Source organism: Kogia breviceps, chromosome X, assembly GCF_026419965.1.
Source record: "Kogia breviceps isolate mKogBre1 chromosome X, mKogBre1 haplotype 1, whole genome shotgun sequence".
NCBI classification, from domain to species: Eukaryota; Metazoa; Chordata; class Mammalia; order Artiodactyla; family Physeteridae; genus Kogia; species Kogia breviceps.
This window is the reverse complement of record NC_081330.1, coordinates 81171202-81176417: the sequence shown is the minus strand read 5'-3', so window position 1 is coordinate 81176417 and position 5216 is coordinate 81171202. Positions and strand designations below refer to the sequence as shown.

Genomic DNA, 5216 nt, shown 5'->3' with positions numbered 1-5216 from the left:
GATCAAAAACAGAGAATCACAGGCCCTCAATCAACTCCAATACTGAGCCAATTAATATACCAGAACCTCTTGAATTAAAGGGACACTGAGTCCCCTTAAAGGAAGGACACCAATACACTACCAAAAATTTATATTGTTAATCTTTCCCAAAAGGACTTCCCAAAAGGGACCTATGATCTTTTACCAGGGAAATTGTACATTGAGGTAAAGGAAATAATCAGATGTTTTGGGGACTACTGGACACTGGCTCTGAATTGACACTGATTCCAGGAAACCCAAAACATCACTGTGGCCCTCCAATCAGAGTAGGGGTTAATGGAGGTCAGGTGAGCAATGGAGTTTTAGTTCAGATCTGTCTAACAATGGGCCCAGTGTGTTCCTGAACTCATCCCCTGATTACTTCCCCAGTTCCAGAATGCATTATTAGAATAGACATATTTAGCAGTTGGCAGAATCTCCACATAGGTTTCCTGATCTGTGGAATGAGGAATATAAAGGTGGAAAGGCTAAGTGGAAGCCATTAGAATTGTCTCTAACTGAGAAACTAGTAAATTAAGAGGAATACTTGTCCTCGCTTTGGCAGCACGTATACTAGAATTGGAGCAATACAGAGAAGATTAGCATGGCCCCTGCACAGGGATGACACACAGATTCGTGAAGCGTTCCATATTAAAAAAAAAAAAAAGAGGACTACTGCATTCTTGGAGGGACTGCAAAGATTATTGCCACTATCAAGGACTTAATATGTGCAGGAGTAGAGATTCCTAGCACATGCCCATTCAACTCTCCTATTTGGCCTGTGCAGAAGACAGATCTTGAAGAATGTTAATGGATTATCATAAGCTTAAGAAGGTGGTGACTCCAATTGAAGCTCATGTGCCAGATGTGGTTTCATTGTTTGAGCAAGTTAACATAATCCTTGATACTTGGTGTGTATCTGTTGATCTAATAAATGATTTTTTCCTCCACTCTTGTCCATGTGGTCCTCCAGAAGTAGTTTGCTTTCAACTAGTAAGGTCAGCAATACACCTTCATTGTCCTTCCTGAGACAGTATGACAACTCTCCATCATCATAATTTTGTTCACAGGGACCTTGTTCACCTTTTCCTTCCACAAAATATCACACTAATCCATTACATTGATGACATTATGCTGATTAGACCTAGTGATCAAGAAGTAGCAACTTCTCTATATTCATTAGTAAGACATTTGCATGTTAGAGGGTGAGAAATAAATCCAACTAAAATTCAGGGGCCTTCTACCTCAGTGAAATTTCTAGGGGTCAGGTCAAGATATTCCTTCTCACATGAATTGTCTAACATGAATTGTTGTTGCATCTGAACCTTCTACAATCAAGAAAGAAGTCATGGGACTTCTTGGTCTCTATAATCACATGAGATAATTCTTACAATGAATGAATGAATGAATGAATGAATCTTATTGGTTTTGTTTCTCTGGAGAACCCTGATTATACACCAATACATCTGAATTCACATGGTGCATATGCACCCCTCTAACATTTTAATGATATTTATCACATTCCTTTTACGTTGTTTTGTACAGTTTTATACACACCTTTTTAGTCTGAAGGCTACTTGAAGGATAAAAGACTGTTATTCATCATGATATTCCAACATACCCTCTAGAAAAATGTCTTGCACATTTTGTTTCATTCTATGAATAAATGAAAAATAAAGTAACCAAGTACTAATCAAAGTAACTACAGCAGAAAGCCTGATTTGTGAGAAACACATATGTATGTAGCTTTCTTTGGGAATAATTTAGAAGCTATCTTTAAATACGAGCTGATATTCTTCGTGTTATGAATACTTAATGAAGGTGGATGTGGAAAATAAGTGAAGGAAAGAAAACATGAATTATTTTCATTTTCAAAAACCCTGAATATGGTTTAGACAGTCATGAGTAAATCCAGAAACATAATTAATTAGTTAAGTAAAATAATGAGCCAATTTATTGATAATTTTGTTCTATCTTTATAAAAAAGATTTTGTCCAAACAATGGACAATATAGACCTTTTACATCTCATTCTCATGTTTTGAGCCTGTTCAGATACAGACTAAAAGAAAAAAAAGGAAGATCATTTCACACCTATATTTACTAGTTTAGCCTTTGATTCTGTGTTCTTTCCTTTTAAATTCATGCTCTCAAAATCTTGTCCATCCCCACCCCACACCTTAACTCTCTGATCTCCACAGATAAATAATAATCCAGAGGTCTTTCCTTACAGAGTTAATCAGCTGCAATATTAATTCTTCTTCACAATGCTCCTTAACATTCATTTCTAAAAATTGTTAGCTTACAGATGTCTATGTGAATTTCTGTTGCAACCATTCAGCTAGAATCCTTTGTTCCAGTCTCTGACATTTTTACCACATCATTCAAGACTGTCTGATGGAATTCTGGAGGTGCACAAACTTGAATACTCAGTTTGACTCCATCTCTCTTCAATCTCCTTATCTGAAGAAACCGGGAGTCAGAGTTAGCAAGCTGGCAGAGACAGGGCATGGATACAGTAGAAGTGGTGGGTTCTCCAGGGATGTCAAAGAGAAAAGAAGACCCATAGTCCAATGGAGCAAAGGAGACAAAGCACAAGTGAGATTTTGTTTGATGATGAAGGAGGTATTTTAAATCAGATTACTTAATGAGTGAAACTGGGACACTTTTCATATTTTTGCTCAAAACAGATGATCTCCTATCTCACTGAGAATAAATTCCAAATGCTTTACAGTGGTCCATAAGATTTGTACGTTGATCTGGCCCTTGACAAACTCTCTGATCTCATCTCCTCTAATTCTCCTCCTTGCTCACTTCCAATCTGGCCACACTAGGCTGCTATCACAAACCTCCTGGCACATTATATCTGAAGACATCAGCAACATGGTTTGCACTCTCACTTTATTCAGGTGTTTACTCAAATGTCGTCTGTTCTGAGAGGACTTCTCTATCCATATATATAGAATAGCATGCCCAAGATCCCATTCTGTCACTTTACTTACCCTGCTTTACCTTCTTTTCAAAGCAATCATCACAGCCTGACGTATGTATAAAGTGTGTTGGGAGGAAGAAGATGGGAATCTGTCCACCCAGCATGATGTAAGCTTTAAGCGCTATGGGAGCAAGGATTTTGTTTCTGGCTATTTTCCTCTCCTAAAACAGTGTCATGACCATTGTGCAGTCCTGCATCTGATTTAGTGTCAGAATATGAGAGAACTCTGATATCACCAAGGAACAATATAAGACCTTATTCTAGACTGGTGGTCCAAGGAGAAGGGGATGACTGTCTGACCCTTCCCAATAGAATTAATGTAAGTTTCAAGAGAATAGAGACTTTGGCAGTTTTGTTCACTGCCTGGTCATGGTTGAGACTCCCTCTGACTCAAAGCAACCAGGTATGATATCAATATTATCATGGAATAGTCTGAAACTTGGTTCTAGTGGAGGAGTCCAGAAAGTTAGGGGGTAAAGGCATAGTTGGTGAACACAGAATTCTACACTGATCTTTTTTCCTGTCTTCCTCCCCTGAAACATGGTTCCATATTTTGCTCATTGCTGTATACTTAACCTCTAAAACAGAGATAGAACTAGAGTGAAAATTTGCTATGTTTGAATAAAAAGTTGTGAGATATTTCCAAATCATGATGAGACAATATGAGGCCTAAAGGCCAAGGATATAAATGTGGTGGTGGCTGTCTTCCTCCTCCCATTAGGATAAATGCTCTAAGAGAGCGGGGATTTTGTTTAGATTGTTTACTGTTCTATCTCCAAGTTTTAGGCCAGGGCTGAGCCTTTCTCTCTTACTGTATGTTAAAAGCCCAATGTCATCATTGAATAATATAATTCTTGGTTCAGGACTTGGGACCTAGTGAGAGAGGAAGGACTAGGAGGCATTATCATATACCTAAAATTTATATACAGTTGTATTTTTGTTGTTCTCTAAAGACAAACTATACAGTTTGTCATATAGTACATATTCATCCCTCTAACACTTAAATGATATTTATCACAGCTTTTTATGTTCTTATGTAACATTTTATGCCCACTTTATTTATTTATTTATTTTTTGTGTTACGCGGGCCTCTCACTGCCATGGCCTCTCCCATTGCGGCACACAGGCTCCAGACGCGCAGGCTCAGCGGCCATGGCTCACAGGCCCAGCCGCTCCGTGGCACGTGGGATCTTCCCGGACCGGGGCACAAACCCGTGTCCCCTGCATCGGCAGGTGGACTCTCAACCACTGCACCACCAGGGAAACCCTATACCCACTTTATATCTTTGTTATTGGACTGAAGTTTACTTGAAAGATAAAAGACCATGTGTTAAAGAAAGATTTTGTTTTGTCCACTGCTATGTCTCAAACTCTTAAAACAGGGCCAGGGCTGCCCATTTCCTCCTTGGAGCTGGACAGGTGGAGACAAAGGGGTGGCTGCTGGCTTTGGGCTATGGGAAGTTTCATGCACTCACAGAGTTTGCCACAGTTGATCTAGTATCATTTGTTGAAAAGACTCTATTTCCTTCATTAAATTGCATTTGCACCCTGCTAAAAATCAGTCAGCTGGGGAGACCTTCAGGACGGCAGAGGAGTAAGACATGGAGATAAACCTCCTCCCCACAAATACATTAGAAATACATCTACATGTGGAACAACTGCTACAGAACACCAACAGAATGCTGGAAGAAGACCTCAGACTTCCCAAAAGGCAAAAAACACCCCACATACTTGGCCGTGTGGATAACAGGGTCTTGCTGCTCTGGCCGGGTATCAGGTCTGTGCCTCTGAAGTGGGATTTCAGGACATTTGTCTAGAGGAAATACCCAGGTTCCATGTACTTTCAAATGGTGAAAGCTCTCCCAGAGATCTCCATCTCAATGCTAAGACCCAGCCCCACTCAATGACCAGCAAGCTACAGTGCTGGACACCTGTGTCAAACAACTAGCAAGACAGGAACACAACCCCACCCATTAGCAGAGAGGAGGCCTAAAATCACAATAAGGTCACAGACACCACAAAACACACCACCAGACGTGGTCCTGCCCACCAGAAAGACAAGATCCAGCCTCATCTACCAGAAGACAGTCACAAGTTCCTTCCACCAGGAAGCAAACACAATGAACTGAACAAACCTTAACCACTGGAGGCACACACCAAAAACAAAGGGAACTATGAACCTGCAGCCTGTGAGAAGGAGACCCCCAA

General features: G+C 40.2%; 1 non-coding gene across 1 annotated transcript; it reads left to right on the top strand.

The window, feature by feature from the left end:
• Window positions 1-567: 567 nt before the first annotated feature.
• LOC131749137 (U6 spliceosomal RNA) lies at window positions 568-674 on the top strand. Its single transcript, XR_009333244.1, has one exon. It is a non-coding gene; the product is annotated as a U6 spliceosomal RNA (small nuclear RNA).
• The last annotated feature ends 4542 nt before the right edge of the window (window positions 675-5216 follow it).